This window comes from Falco punctatus, assembly GCF_963210335.1.
Source record: "Falco punctatus genome assembly, chromosome: 2".
Taxonomy (NCBI): Eukaryota; Metazoa; Chordata; class Aves; order Falconiformes; family Falconidae; genus Falco; species Falco punctatus.
The window spans coordinates 95,957,780-95,974,539 of record NC_137581.1 but is presented as its reverse complement, the minus strand read 5'-3'; the positions used below and the strand labels follow the sequence as shown (position 1 = coordinate 95,974,539).

Genomic DNA, 16,760 nt, shown 5'->3' with positions numbered 1-16,760 from the left:
TTAACTTGTTCAAAGGCTTGTCATTGCTCAGGACCCCATTCAAAGTCATTCTTCTTTTGGGTCACATGATAAAGAGGGCTTACAATCATACTATAATTTGGAATGTACGTTCTCCAAAAACCGATGACACCTAAGAAAGCCTGAGTTTCTTTTTCATTAGTTGGTGGAGACATCGCTGCTATTTTGTTGATCACATCCATTGGGATTTCACGATGTCCATCTTGCCATTTTATTCCCAAAAACTGGATCTCCTGTGCAGGTCCCCTGACTTTACTCTGTTTTATGGCAAAACTGGCTTTCGGAAGGATTTGCATAATACTCTCCCTTTCTTGAAAACTTCTTCTGCTGTATTGCCCCGTATGATGATGTCACCAAAGTATTGCAGATGTTCTGGAGCAGCCTGGATCAGTCCATGGCAGATGGTAGGGTTGTGTTTCCACCCCTGGGACACCCCTGAAGACAGTCGGACACCTCTCCAAGTGAAGGCAAACTGTGGCCTGCACTCTGCAGCCAAAGGGATTGAGAAAAACACATCTGCAATAGTGGCATACCACTTGGCTGCCTTTGTTTCCAGTTCATATTGAAGTTCTAGCATGTCTGGTATGGCAGCATGACTTCATTGAGGCCACGATAGTCTACTCTTAGTCTCCATTCTCCATTAGATTTTCACATTGGCCATATGGGGCTCTTAAAGGGTGAACGGGTTCTCTGATCACTCCTTGGTTCTATAGTTGGTGAATCAGCTCGTGGATGGGAATCAGGGAGTCTTGGTTGGTGCGGTATTGCCACCGGTGCACTCCAGTAGTAGCAATAGGGACCTGGTGCTCCTCAACTTTCAGTAACCCCACCACAAATGGGTCTTCTGAAAGGCCAGGCAAAGTAGACAGCTGCTTAATTTCCTCTGTTTCCAGAGCAGCTATACCAAAAGCCCACCAATACCCCTTCAGATCCTTGAAATACTCTCTCCTAAGACAGTCTAGGCCAAGGATACATGGAGCTTCTGGGCCAGTCACAATGGGATGTTTTTGCCACTCATTCCCGGTCAAGCTTATTTTAGCCTCCAATACAGTTAGCTGCTGAGATCCCCCCGTCACTCCAGAAATACTGATTGGCTCTGCCCCTTCATAGCTTGATGGCATTAAAGTACACTGTGCACCTGTATCTACTAAAGCTTTATATTCCTGTGGGTCCGATGTGCCAGGCCATCGGATCCACATATTCCAATAAACCTGGTTATCCCTGTCCCCCACCTGGCTGGAGGCAGGGTCCCTCTAATCCTGGCCTAAGGACTCCACACACGGATGGCTAGCGGTACTAAACAGATGTAGCGTGGAGTGGTTCCACTCACTTACATGTTTTCAGAATGGGTTAGAATTCCTTTTCACAGGATCAAGAGTAAAGTCAGCCCTGTAATTCTGACTGGAAAATTGTCCTCTGGAGAGTGGAGCAGCAACTTCCCTGGAAAACTCTTTACTTGTGACTGTTTTTCCTTGTAGGTCACGCATTTATGCCTCTAGAACTGAGGCAGGTTTTCTATCCCACCTCCTCATGTCCTCTCCGTGGTCTTGCAGATAAAACCACAGAGTACCTTGTGGTGTGTATTTTCTGTATTATCCCCTCCAAACAGAAGGGCGTCTACAGTTGATAGCTGAGATGCGAGTCTGTTTTGGTGGAGAGTCGGACATATTCTTGTTAAGATGGTGGACCATTTTCTCTACAGCTGAGATGAGGGAGGTGGAGACACTATCTTCATAGTCTCAGAGCTGATGAATCATTTCATCCACTGTTGGTGGTGCAGTGTCAGACCAACCCATTACTGCCAATGAGTTGGCATATGCGAAATGGCATATTGCATATGGATATATGGCATATTTGATCAGGATCTATGGGTGACTTTGGATCATTCAAGTTATAATAGATCATCTCTTTCACAGTCAATTCTCTCAAGTACTGAATACACTTTTCTTTTGCAGTCCACTTGGTTGGACGACATGTAATATCCTCCTTGTACAGATACCTTTCCTTCACACTTAACAGAAGTCGCTTGCAGAGACTGGTTATTTGCGCTCCTTTTCCAATTGCCCTACCAATGCCCCTTTCTCTAGCAAGTGATCCTGGCTGCTTGGCTTCCCTCCTCTCCAAGTCTATACTGTGAGCCTCATTATCCCAGCGTCAAAGCAACCAGGTGATAATGTGTTCACCTGGTTGATGGACATAATCTTTCCACATATCCCGCCGTTCACTCAGAGATAGAGATCGGGAGGTTCCCTCTTGTTCACTTTCTTCATCTTGTTCACATGATGGGCCTGCTCCTTCACCCTCCTTTACCGAACAAGCTGCTTTCCATTTCCATTTCCTTTTATCTACAGGGCCACTAACACTGACACCAGTCGGTCTTCTGCATCACTCTTTTCAAAGGCCAAAGTAGCTGGAATGCCTGCCACAGGGGCTAGAGCAGCTGCAGCGGCGGCTGCGGGGGCTGGAGCTGCGGCTGGAGCAGGGCGCGCAGCGGCTGGAGTGGAGCAGGGCCCGTAGGGGCTGGAGCAGCGGCTGGAGCAGGGGGCACAGCGGCTGGAGTGGAGCAGGGCCCGTAGGGGCTGGAGCAGCGGCTGGAGCAGGGGGCACAGCGGCTGGAGTGGAGCAGGGCCCGTAGGGGCTGGAGCAGCGGCCGCAGCGGCTGGAGCAGCGGCTGGAGCCCGGGCCGTAGGGGCTGGAGCAGCGGCTGGAGCAGGGGCCGCAGCGGCCACAGCGCCTGCCACAGGAGCTGGAGCGGCGGCTGCGGGTGGAGCGGCAGCTGGAGCGGCTGCAGCAGCTGCCGCAGGGGTTGGAGCTGTAGTTACAGTTTGTTGCTTAAAATTCCACCAGATCCAGGACGCCACGAAGGCGGAATTCAGTATTCCTATCACTAGGCTCAGAACTGACACTATGGAGCTGCCATCGGACCAAAGATACTCAGAGCTTCCTAAAATCCTAAGCATTTTTTTAATTAGCCTTGAGGGGAAGGAGGAGGTGAGGACCCCACCCACAGGCTGACTCTCTGGGAAAACAAACCCAAAGGTGCCGTTGTTGGCATTCCCCCACAGGGGCCACCAGACAGAGGTGACAACACCTACTGCACAGACCAGAATAGTTACACAACCAATGAGCCCATCATATTATAGATTAGTACTATACAGTACAACACGAAAATAACTTTAGCCCAAGTCTCAATATAAACAACACAAAATGGAGTGCACACTGCAAATAAACAAGCCCATTCAACCCTGAGATCATGGGCAGCAAATTCAAAAGCAGATAATCCATCTTTGTAGCCAATTACTATTAATTTAATACAATGAATACTGCAAACAATTGAATCTAAAAACAGTCTGATTAGACCTGTCCTTATCTCAACCCTTCCTGCCCCATGCTGGGTGCCCAAATGGACTGTCCTGGTTTAACCCCAGCCGGCAGCCCAGCACCACACAGCCACTTGCTAACTCCCTGCCACCTGGAGTGGTGGGGAGTAGAATCAGAAAGGAATGTAAAACCTGAGGGTTGAGAAAAGAACAATTTAGAAATTTAAAAAGAATAAAGAGGTAAGAACAACAATAGTAACAATAACAATAGTAACAAATAAAATAGAAAGGTGGGGAAAAGGGGTAAAATCCAAAGGAAAAGAGAAAAGGAAAAAAAAAAAACCCAAACAACCAAGTGATGCACAGTACAACTGCTCACTACCTGCTGACCAATGCCCAGCCAGCACTGAGCAACACTCCCTCCCAGCTAACCCTCTCAGTTTATAAACCAAGCATGACATCCCATGATATGGAACACCACTTTGGCTGGTTCAAGTCACCTGTCCTGGCTGTGTCCCCTCCCAGTCTCTTGTGTCCCTCAGGTCCTCTTGCTGGCAAAGCCCAAGAAAATGAAAAGTCCTTGACTTAAACATCACCCAGCAACAGCTAAAAACCTCTGTGTGGTTATCAACATTGTTCTCACATCAGAGCCAAAACACAGCACTGTGCTAGCTACTAAGAAGAAACTTAACTCCATCCCTGCTGAAACTAGAACAGTATACATGCAGAATTAAATAGAAATCATCATTATTTTACCATGGTTTCTCCCTTTTATTTACTAGGGTTTTACAATTAGTTGATACTTCAGTGATAATTAAACCTTATTACTCTTAGAAGTAATATAACACAGTTAGATGACACCAGATTTTTCTTAATAGTCCAGTCTTAAGAAGCCTCCATGGAAACAGGAATGATAAAGCAACAAGAATTGTCTTACATCTCTGTAACCCCTAGCAGCATAGAAAAGAAAGTAGCTCTATTTCATTGCATTTTGTACCAACTGCTTATTTAGCGACCAGTTGCAAAAATTAGTCACGTAATGACTCAAGCTAAGCAAACTGCATGTCAAGTGACCAAAGTTGTATGATATATGACTTTTAGAGTCCAGCATCAAAGAGCAGCTGTCAGAACCAATACCATTTTGCTATTCCAGGAGTAACTATATCCAAACACATGACTGCATGGTTTCAGCGAAGAATCATCTGGCCACAATTTCACTGAAACAAGTTAGAACCTAAACGGATAAATTGTCACCTGAAGCAAGCAGGTACCATGTGCTAGCTGAGAGCATTGAACCACGCAAATCCCTCCTTTCCAAATGAAACCCCCTAACCACAGGTTTTCCAGAAAATGTGTGACATTCTCACAAACCATTCTGCTCTGAAGAGTTTTTCTTCAACCTGCACACAGCAGCTTAGACATAGCATATGCCATGCAGGAGTCTGTGCCAGAAATGAGAAACTCTAAGCCCTGTCAGGACTAAACCACGTCCGGGAAGAATTACAGAGAGATGTGCTCAGTGTTGCAGAACTTTCCAAGACACAAGAAATGCCAGCATTTCAATACCTTTTCAAACCCCTGCTGAGGCAAGCTATTAGCATGAACAACTGGAATATTGCTGCACCATTTTTTCTTCTCCACATTTCTTGTTCTCAGAAAACACTCGCTACTTCAAAGTTCTGCTGTATTTCTCTGGAACCAACCTACACAGCTTTGGTCACACTGAGGTAAAAAGGAGCCCAGGCATCTCTCTACAAATCCCACAAAGTAAAATGCCACTGGAAGGATGACCAATCAATGTTTCAGTGACCTGAAATCCCATGTTTCAGCTCAGATCAACAGAGCCGAAGCTGTCTAAAAGCTCAAGTCAGACTAACATCTTCACTTCCATTTTTCTAGGCAGAAAAATTTGCCAGCAATCTGTGTTTTCTCATGAAACCTAATTTCATGAGAACATTACTTTTTGCAGTTGAACCTCCCCAGGAATATTCTTGTAGGGAATTCTCCTTTCTCTCTTCTCTCCAGTGCCCCGGCTACCCGTGTCAGCTGCTGGCCACATGGAAAAAGGGCTTCTGTGAAACAGGCAGCTTCTTGGGACAGGCGATGCAAAAGTTACCTGTCTGTCAGCTATGCAGCAACAAAGTCACATGGAAACCCTGTGAAGTAAAAGTGACTCAGGATTGTATCTTGAACAATAGTAATACAAACTGCAACCTGTGGGCTGCACGTGTGTCCATGGGCAAGGCATTTCATGTCCTCCACTTTGATTTTCAGACGGTGTTTTGAAGCTGCCTTTATTTCCCTGAGGATAGTAAAGGAGACAATGAATCTAAAAATACTAGAACATCTTTAAACATCATTGTCATCAGGGCCGCACAGGCTTTTCTATAAGCAGGAATGAAAGACGCAAAAAGACTAATCTTTGTAGATGTGACTGCAAGTTTCTGGGCTAAATATAAGTAGCCAGAGGCGGGAAGGCAGTATCAATCAGACAATGCAACAGGTAGACTGCTGGGATTATTTCTGGAAAATTGTGTGTGCATGCGTGCACACATGCATGAATGTGTAAGAGAAATACTTTCAAATTCTTCAAGAGAAAATAAATGTATATGTGTGGAATTTGTCTGTGAAAGAGAAAGGAATCTTAAGGCTGTCTCCCCTATAATCGAGTGAAATATTTCCCCAGCCAGGATATAAATTGGCTTGCAATGTTTGTGGTGAGATGAGGTGTGCAGGGGTGGGCTGGGGGATGACAAAAAAAAGCCTAAACCCAGACCTGAAGTCCTTAGACTCTGCCTAGGAAAACCTACAAGACACCGCTGAGAATTTGCCAATGTATGTGAGTCATGATTTGACTCATAAGCTTCTGGAGTTTGCTGGGGTTACCATCAGGTCAGATCGCCTATGAAATAGCAAATTACTATCCCTTCCCACTGCTTCAGCAAGGCCCGTGGTACTGAATATGGAATATACTTATGTGGGAAGTTTAACACACAGACACACACACAAAAAATCACATTCTTCTAATTTCAAGGGAGAAAAAGAGGCAAAGAATTTAGAGGAAAATCTGAAGAACCTTCTTACCAAAGGATGTTAAACTAAGTAAATCAAGGATGTGGACACATGCCACAAGACATTAGTCACAACAGTAACTGTTGCGTAACATTAACAGTCACTGACCGTTTCAGAGAGTCTTCCCTATCCCATTGACACTTATTCTCACCAGGAGCATTGCTTAAAATTATTTATGTGTACACCAGATAAGGAAGGGTTTGTGATGGTATACTTAATAAATAGGCCCACTGGGAGGACTGCCCTGGGAGGACTGGTGTGTTCGGGTCTCACCCTTCTATCTGTGTCAAGTAGCCCTTTTTTAACCTTTGAACCGTTTTCAGATGGTACTTTTGTGAGCCACTGTACCTCGTTCCTTTTAATTACAGACATAGATAGCGTAGGTTTACCAGTTTCCAAAAGAATTTTTACTTTATTTAGCTCACAGTTCCAGACGTGTCCCCTCTTCAGGCCTCCCTTTATGTTAAATGGCACTGGCAATAAAAGACAATGACTGCAAAGATTATGTACTTCTTCAGGTTCCAGGCAAACCAGTTTTATAATCCAGTCCTTTGATTCTTGTTTTAAAAGCTACCCTTATAAAAAAAGAATACTCCAATAAAAACCACAGACTGGTCAATGAAAACTGTATTTTCATAGATGGGATTAGGCTTTTTCATGAATATACTCAGAAAACCTGATTTGGGTAAGACTTGTGGAATATGAAGCCCCATGCCTACCACTAGGCTCTAATTCTTGCATCTCTTACTTCCACAGTATATTATTAGTTTGCATTTGTCACTCCAATGCTGAAATTTGCAGATACTGCCCAGTATGTCCTGTTTCACGAATTATACGTGTTTAGTTACGGGGACACTCAAAGATTTGAACCCTTGCCTGCAACGCACTCTGCGACATCGTTAATTTGCACCAACAGCAGTAATTAAAAGTACAGAAACAGCTGCTACTGCATATTATTCTAACAGTGAAGGTTGATGCATGCCTGCTAAGCCATTTCACGTAGATTTTGATCCCTAGGGCAGCCCCTTGTCACATATGCTCATAGTCTTTCTCCCTCTTGTCCCAACATCTTCCTTAGCTCATATTTTTCTGTAATATGCTATGAAACTACAATGATACGCAAAGGTCCTCACTCGCATCTCATAAAGGTCTTTTTCACACCTCTTGCACACCAAGGAAGTCCTTTATGTCAGTGGGAAAGGGGAGTGATGTTCTGACAATCCCGTCAGCTCCAGCCACCCACGCTTTCAGTGCTCCCAGTTTCCCACCTACCACCTGCCATCAACAGCGAAGAACTTGATACTACATGGTGCTGCAGACCAGAGTTAGGCATGCAGATCCCTCAGCACATACAGAGGAATTAGGCTGAATTGTGCAGTCATGTTTCTCAATTACCAAATCACTTGGCAGTCCCTGATTTTGCTACCCTCCTTCTGCATGCGTACTCAGGAGGGGAAGCAAATATACGTGGTATACTGCACGTCACACTGAAACGACAGAGAAGCAAGAATCATACTGAGGGTTCAAAATGAAAGATTTTCATGATTTAAACACGGTTTCCATGTATATTTTTCCAAAAGAACTCTGAATTCACTGGGATCTTCAGATAATTGATAACCACCCGCCTCTCAAGTAGTTTATAAACTGGGAAAATAAAGTCCACCACGACAAAGGACAGAGCACAGAGTCCTTTGGGAAAATGTGACATCACTTCAGCAGGGGAGCTCAGCAGGCCATCGCAGCATCCTTACCTCTAGGCCTGTGGGGCACAGAAATAACCCCACAGAAAAATTCACCTGCCATACTCACATTCTAGACTTCAGAAACATAAAGCCCTGAGACCATATACAGCTTGGAAGCTGAGAAGGAAGGGGCAGCACTTGAAATGCAAAGCCTAAAATGGCAGAAGCTGTCACTATAGCCAGAGAGATCCTTATTGTTACAGCTTTATGTGGTTGAGAAGCCTCCAAATGAAACAAATGGCACAACTGTCTTTGTAAATTGGTAACTGCTTCAAGGAAGGGATCTGCACTTGCCTGGTTATTTTGGGTGCCGTCCTGTGAGTTCCCACGTTCAACTTCTTTCAGAAACCTTCCCTTTTATGTTGCCTCTGTTTGGCCGCCACCAGCCACTAAAGCCTTCAGAGCACTTAACCAAGGGCACTTAATCACGGGCATGCTGTAGGTGAAGAGTGATGCATGTCCTCCGCCCTGCTCCCTCCACTGACTCCTTGCACCCATGAATCTTTTTGCTTTTGATAAATACAACTGAGATCTGTAGAAATAAAGTAGAAGGCAAAGGAGTAGACAGGGGAATCGTGAATCTCAAGCATTTTTACAGCTTTCTCTTTCAGTGTAGTTCTCTCCAAGAGACAGTATCATCAGCAATTTACAAATATTAGCAGGGCATTTGGTGCTCATTTCATTCAGATGTTGCAGTGTCTCAAACAGGTGATAAGGGGTTGCCATGGTTACTATATTCTCTTAAGCTGACTACTAAATAGGTTCACCAAATCTATATTCTTACTTGTTGCGTAAGATATTAGTCGCCCCACCGGCATTTGCCTACTCACCCCTTTTATTTTGTCAAGGACTTTCCATTCCTTCATCTTTCAATTAAAGTGGATTTTGGTACTGCTAAGAGAAAGGAGAGGTCACTAACCGTTCTCCTTCAGAAAAGGGGACAAGTTAGGTAGCTCATTATCTCGCCTGTTTATCATTAAATCGAAAAATGACTGCTCCACTGGAATTGTGAGAGCTTTTATTTCAGAGGGCTTAATGAGTCATGGAAACATGTTTACAAGGCAAAAGCCTGCACTACACAAAGAACTCAACATTAGCATGGCAACAGACCCTATAGCTTTTAATGGCCTCAACCTTTTGTCTCACATTCAGACGCAGCCCTGAGATTGTCTCATCACCAGCATCTGATCTAACCTTTCTTTCAGATGGGTTACATTTTTGCCCATGGACATGAAGGTGATATTTAGGAAGTCTATTATCAGGTATGCAAATAGAGAGAAAAATATGTCACGTCAGATCATGACAGTTTAATCGGATGTTACTGTTGTGGGTTAACCCCAGCCAGCAACTAAGCACCATGCAGCCACTTGCTCACTCCTCCATGGTGGGGTAGGGGAGAGAACTGGAAGAGTCAAAGTGAGAAAAAACGGTGGGTTGAGATAAAGACGCTTTAAGAGGTAAAGCAAAAGCCACACACACAAGCAAAGCAAAGCAAGGAATTCATTCACCGCTTCCCACCGGCAGGCAGGTGTTCAGCCATGCCCAGGAAAGTTGGGCTCCATCATGCGTAACAGTTAGTTGGGAAGACAAACACCACCACTCCGTGTGTGTGTGTGTCTGTGTCTGTGTGTCCCCCGGTTCCTCCTTCTTCCCCCAGCCTTATATGCAGAGTAGGGCATCAGATGGTATGGAATATCCCTTGGGTCATTTGGGGTCAGCTGTCCCCGCTGTGTCCCCTCCCCACTCCTTGTGCACCCCCAGCCTGCTCGCTGGTGGGGTGGGGTGGGGTGGGAAGCAGAAAAGCCTTTGGCTCTGCGTAAGAGCTCAGCAGTAACTAAAACATCCCTGTACTAACAATGCTGTTTCCAGCACAAATCCAAAAGATAGCCGGCCCCGCAGTAGCTACCAGGAAGAAAATTAAATCTCTCCCAGCCAAAAGAAGCACAATTACTCACAGGCAAATGCTTCCAAGCACTGCCTACTCAGAAGGGCAGGTAGAAAGCCTTTACAGTAAAGACATCAAATTTGATATTTTTTACCATTGTCTGTCCCCTTGTGATGCAACTAAAGAAAAGTTTTAATAGGCTAACCTATTTTGATTTTACGTTGTTTATTAAGATATGCAGAACGTGAACAAATAGGAAGTTCCCTGATTTATACTGCGATGCAACTACCACTGTTTGACTTTTCTTGGGCCACTGTGACCGTCATCTACCTGGTGCTTTATTTTGAAAGTTTTCCTTGACATCGGCTGCAGTCATAGGGTGGGATCCCGCTACTATGAAACTCATTCACAGTAGTAACAGCACAATTTTTAGCGAGCTGACCATGACTAAGACTTTATCCATGTGCCACTGATAACCTGATTGTGATCAGGGGAAAAAAAAAGATTTCTCCAAGCTAGGGTAAGAGCTTACTTGGACATATTTGAACACCTGTTACTACACTAGTGTTAGTAATCAGTTCAGATTTGAGAAAGATTAAGCAAGAGCAAATGTGCTTGCACCTTCCAGATCCACCTTCACAGCTTGTACCCACAGAGATTGCTGGGAAATTAATTCATATTTTGCAGTCTGAGGCGGCAGATTTTTATAGCGGGACGGAGCAAGAGAGTAGGCATTTGTGGAAGGTAATATATTGAGCAGATCTAAGTACTAACTAGGCACTCACGTATTCTGAAATGCAGAATGTTGCCTATTTCTAGAGCCAAAAATGGACATAACATCTTGTTCTCACAAGGTGTTACCATGTTAACAAGTAGAGCACCTTCTGTTAAAACTATTAATGTGTGGCTTATCACTTCATAAAAGCTTGAAATCACAACGCAACAACAATAAGCACATGTGGTACCACATATGAAGTCGATCTGCAAATACAATAATAAGCGTTCAGCAAGAAGCTTTGTTGTGCTGTAGTTAGCAGAGGTAAAATTGTCGTGTTTGTCCTACAAGCGCCACTTCCGTTATCCACAAAATAACCTGTCCGTGCTCACGCGGTGTTTGGGCTCCCTTCTGAAGTGTAAAAATGTCTTTTGTTGCCGCCTGGTTCCTCAGCACCCAGCAGCCTGCCTTGCGAGGAGGTTGGGAGGTGATGCTGAAGCCAGCCACCAGAATTAACAATTTTCAGAAAATTTGTTCCCAAACCTACAGCTAAGCCTCTGTTTATCAGGCTGGATATCCTCTGTGAGAACGATGCTGCCACTGTTTTGGCTGTTTAGGTACTGGGGGCACTTACAGAATAAGTGGCGATTGCAGGAATAAGCGTGAAAAAGTGGATGGGGTGGCACCTGATGAGCCAGGGAAGTGGGAAAGGAAAGAACTGGAAGTATTGCCCGCAAATAAGGCCTCTATGTTAAAACAGAGCAAGAAACCCACGAACACCAAACTCACGAATGCACGAACCCTGGAAAAGCCATCAGAAGGCCCGAAGGAGACGCTGCTCCCGAAGATTCCGCCCGCCCGCCCCTGATCTCCCCTGCACCCCTCAGGAGCGCGGACCCGAGGCCGCAGCACCGAGGCGCGGGCCCGGGCCCGGCCGCGCAGCCCTTGCCCCGAGCCGTGCCGGGGCCCGCGGAGCCCGCGCAGCCGCTCGGAGCCGTTGGGCGCAGCACGGCCGGGCAGCCCCGTAGCCGAGCGCACAGCAGCCTCTGGCGGCCGCCACCTCACTCGCCTGCCGGCCAGGGCTACGAGGCTGGATGTCTGCCGCCCAGCCTGATGGCCAGCAGCCTGGCAGCCGCCCTGCCAGCCTGGCTGCCCACCACCGGCCTGGCTACCGTGACTGCCAGCCAGCTGTGGGCCTGCGCGCCCTGTCTCCGTGGCTGCTGGCCTCCCTGCTGGTCGTCCTGCCTAGCGCCGACTCGCCCGACTTGCCCGCGGGGGTGCCGGACAGCCTGCTAGCCCGCCAGGCCTGCCAGGCTACCACCGACCTGCCCGCCTGCCGGCCCGGCCTGCCGACCACCGACCTGCCCCCGGCCAGCGCCTGTGCTTGCCGGAGGCCGGGCTGTGCTGAAGCCTGCCCGCCTGCCGGCCGCCCTGCCAGCCCGCCACTGACCTGCCTGGCCTGCTTGCCCGCCTGCCTGGCCTGCCGGCCACCAGGCCGCTCGCCTGCCGGCCAGACGACCAGCCTCTCCCAGCCGACGGAACTGAGCCACTCTGCAACCCTTGATGTCAGGCGCCTCAGAAGAGGAACGGGAGCGCTCGGTGGGCTCCCTTCAAGGCAGCCACGACACCGGTTTCGTGGAGGAACTGCAAAAACTTCCAGTTGGCAGGGAAAAGTGAGCAGTTCTGTAGTTGTGGTCTGAGTTTCAGGATTTCGCTAGGTTAAAATAAAGTTTCCAAAACATATACAGCAGGCAGTTGTCTTGATTCCTGCCAGTAGTGCCACCTTTGTAAGAGATCTCCCTTCCATTTATTCCCAAGATGTGCTATGAGCTCTGCTTCTACATTTCTAATGCGTAAAGCTGCTGTCTACATTTAAAGAGAAGACACCGTAAGTTTGAAATGGCAACTCTCTTTCTCCTAGTTTAAATGATTGTAAAGGAATGACATTACTGGCCCGTTCAGGGGGTACGCTCCATTTATGCCCGCCCCAGCACTGCTACCACCGTGAAGTCTCTATGGTGCAATTTCTCTGTGGTTACAGTCTTAAAAGCCCACAAGAGTTTGCATACTTGAAATTCGTGATCCATTTTCTTTCCAGCATACGCCTAGCCCCTTGGGACAAAAAATTTCTTGTTAAGGACCAGCTTTCTGCTGCTGGTGATGATGAAACCACTGAACTCTGACCATTAAAGCAGAGTGCATTCCACGTTAGCCTATAGCAAGAGGATATCCTGATAGTCAGCATAAAGGAGATAGCAAGTTAACCTCAGGATAACTCAAACCCTTCCACGTGAAGGTAGGTATATAGATATCAATCCGTCTTGCTCATTTTCAGATTCCTTCTCTCTTTCCTGATTTAACACTTTTTTTTTTTTCTTTTCTTCAGAGGTATCCAGCAAACGCAAACACTGGAAATTTTTGTATCAAACAAACAACATGGTTTTGAATGTCACGTCTGGACAGGTGAGAAGTGAGTTCAGGACCACGGCAGCTAGCTTATATATATAGAGAGAGAGAGACTGTGGAAACAAAATTTTTCTGTTAATTACTACATCTTCCAAGATTCACACACAAAAAAAGTGTCCTCATAGTGAAATGAACTTCTATCCCTATCTGCACTCACAGATTTCTGTTACTCATTTCTTCCTAGGTGTATGAATAGTAAATATTAGGGGATTTGGCATAAATCCCATTATTTCTCCCTTTGTAAATAATCTGTCCCATTCTATTTGTGGACGTGAAGAGGCTGAGTCCTTACACCTGTACTTAGAAAACACGCAGACCTAGAATTAATACCCAAGCTTAAAACCAAAACAAACAAAAGCAGCACAACCTAACCTTCCGACTGAGCTTCCTTTCCAAGGTTGTCTATTACTAGCATTTCCTTCCAGGAATTCCTCTATCTTACTTCGGTGAAGTCTTCCTCTTACTCATGCTTCCTTTATTTCCGGGGCAGTTAATGAAACTGCATTTGCCATAATAACTCTGCAGAACATCAGCAGCTTTGTGCAAGATCTTGACACTTGTGAGGAGGGTGGGACAGCAAGAGCACCCCTATCTGTGTTCAAGAGCAGTGGTGCTGACAATGGCTAGCTGACACCTTATTGTTCCTCTTTTCTGTCTCATAAAAAAGACCCCTCAAAGGAGAACAAATTTTATTCTGCTGAGGTTTTACTATTTCTCTGTATTTCATCAGCCCTGGCATTAATGATGTTGTGGTGATTTAACCTAGGAGTGTGGGAATTACCGAAGGATGTGCTTATTTTTCTAACAAAAGTTCAGGCATGCTATTATTAGCAATCTATGGTATGTCATCAATGTCAAAGGCCAAATAGTTTCTTGAAATGTTTAAGAATCAAGCATATTCTGAATCTGAGGAGTCTTTGTTCCCACTCTGCCTTTCACACGCATATGCAAAGGCATGCTGCAGAAACTCCATCTTGCCATCTTGCCAGTATGCTCCTGGACACTCCCAGTGCATCCATTTTGATAGTGGTCTCAGGCTCTCAGCAGGACAAGCACGCATTTCAGAGTGCGGACTAAACTCACCAAGTGGCAGTTCTCAAAGCTGCATCTCTGTCTGTACAAACGCTGGACCTGGGAGCTTGAACCCAACCTATTTGAGAGGCCACTTTCCACCACATATGGCTCCTTGCATATGTAAGCGTATCTGCCAGTTTAGTACCTCAGTGATACTCAGCCAACTGACTTAACATGTCACCAAGAACATGCAAAGACAACACCCAGAGGATATTGACACAAAATGCTTTAAGCAATTGTGCCCACAAGTTATGGGTAGATGAAGGAGAAGAGGGTGTTTCTGAGCATTCCCAAGATCCGTCGCTGAGTAGTGTAGATGTACCAACCCCGTCAGTCTGATGGTGTGCTCTTAACAGCTCTATGCTTCTTCACAGCCTTTTGGATTGAGCTTTCCCTTTTATGTTTTATGAACAGAGAAGGTGACCGAACCCAAGAGAAGTAGCCACTCTTTCATTTGAAACTAGCAATACACTTTTCAACCAAAAACCTTCTTCTTATATTTGTCATCAAGGTCATTAATAGAAAATACAGTGACAGATGCAAGACACTTCACAGAAATCAAGATAAGATGGTGAAAAATCAAACTGGGTCTTGCTGTAGCCTCAGCTATGGTAGCTGCTTTGGGAAAAGTGAAAACTAGTAGAGGTGCTAATATGAAAAGATGAGACAGAGGCAGAGGAGGAATGTCAGGCAGAGGTGAAAAAGTAATCCCTCTCCTGTGAGACCAGATCAATGTGCATAATGTAGGCAACGTGGGCACTGGAAGTGAGATTGCCCTAAACTAAAGAGCCATCAGGAGGTTCCGGTGACTGGATTAGAACTAGATTTACAAGGACCTGGGGAATCTACCCTAGCAGATCCACTGGTTAAATTAAAGCTAGGGACTAGAGAAAAATATGATGGAATTTTTAGTGGATACAGGAGCAACTTGTTTGGTGTTAAACTTCAGTGAGAAAAGAATTTGTTACAGTTGTGGGAGCTACTGTCTGTCAGGAAAAAGCATTCTGAAACCTTCAAACTACAAATTAAGAAAACAAACAGGAATGCCAAATTCATCAAAATCTTTGTTGGAATGAGATTTATTAGAACATCTAGACATTTAGAGAAGGAGAAATGGAACTAAAAGTTAAAGATGATCAATTAATTGAAATCTTGAGCTTATCTTTAATTGAACAGAAAAGTGGAAAAGAGGACCTCCTGAAGTAAAACAAATCTTTAACCAGGTATATCTGGGAATAAATTCCAGGTAAGGTGAAAAATGCTTTGCATGTTACAGTAGAAATGAAAAGGGGGGCCTGCCCAGTTCGGATAAAAAAAATATCGCTTGGTTAGCAGTGCTGTGGGGGATATTGGCACGAAAATTAAAATAAAATGCACTCTGCAGTAGTTCTACTACTAATGTAAATCTGTGTGTTTTGCCATAGCAGTGCCTTATGGGATGCGCAGATGAAAGTCTGCATTGACAATGAAGTGCAAGGAATAAGGTTGGTCAAGTGCCTCCTACCATAGTCAGGGGCAAGACTGGGTTGGCCTCTGTGTTTGCCACCAAGAAGAATTTTTAGCTCCGCTGTTGGCTGCAATCCAGAAAGCATTGAGCGGTGGGAACATATGCCATGCCAGACCCTGATGTGAGGAATGTCCCCCTCTGTTACAAGAGGGTCATCGAGGAAGGAAGAACATAATAAGACCCATTGGGGCACTGACTCATAGTATAAATATTTAGACTGAAAAAATTGTAGGGAGAGCATGAATCAAACTGGGACAATTGGAAAAGGAAATTATCCAGGGCAACAGTGACAAACTGATTTCTTAGAACTCCCAAGAAAAGGGGGGTTTTGATACCTGCTGGTCATGGCGGATGCCTTTTCAGGGTGGCCAGAAGCATTCCTTTGCTGAACCAATAAAGCTAAAGAAGTAACCAAAATACTATTACAAGAAATAATACTGAGATTTGGGGTTCCAGCAGTAATTTCATCAGATCGGGGGCCACACTTCATTGCAAAAGTCATTCAGCAAGTTACTAATTTTTTGGGAATAGATTGGCAGTTACACACCCCATATAATCCACAAGCAAGTGGTCAAGTGGAAAATGAACCACCTAATTAAGCTGCAAATTGTAAAACCAGGACAGGAGGATGGTTTATCTTGGCCTTATTCATTGCCTCTGATGCTCCTGAGAATTAGAACCAAGCCCAGAACTAAAGAAGGGCTAAGTTCTTTTGAGATATTGTGTAGGAGACCTTATATTATACAAGCAGGATCATCAGCCCAAGTTCGAGAATGAAGTACTTACAGATTATGAAATAAGTATGCAGAAACAGCTTCGAGACATAGGAAAACTAGTTTTAGGAACTGGAGCTTGAGGTCTTGATGGACCTGTGCATAACATTGAGCCAGGAGATTATGTATATGTCAGATCTCTTTCAGGTTCACCTCTAGAACAAAAGTGGGAAGGTTCTTTCCAAGTA

General features: G+C 45.3%; 1 protein-coding gene and 1 long non-coding RNA gene across 2 annotated transcripts in view; one reads left to right on the top strand and one right to left on the bottom strand.

Annotated features, from left to right (window-relative positions):
- The window catches only part of MID1 (midline 1), a 353,212-nt gene that overhangs the window by 187,227 nt on the left and 149,225 nt on the right, over nucleotides 1-16,760 (bottom strand). The window lies entirely within an intron of this gene.
- LOC308059490 lies at nucleotides 2,721-12,493 on the top strand. Its single transcript, XR_013926270.1, has 2 exons — nucleotides 2,721-2,782; nucleotides 2,813-12,493. It is a non-coding gene; the product is annotated as an uncharacterized lncRNA (long non-coding RNA).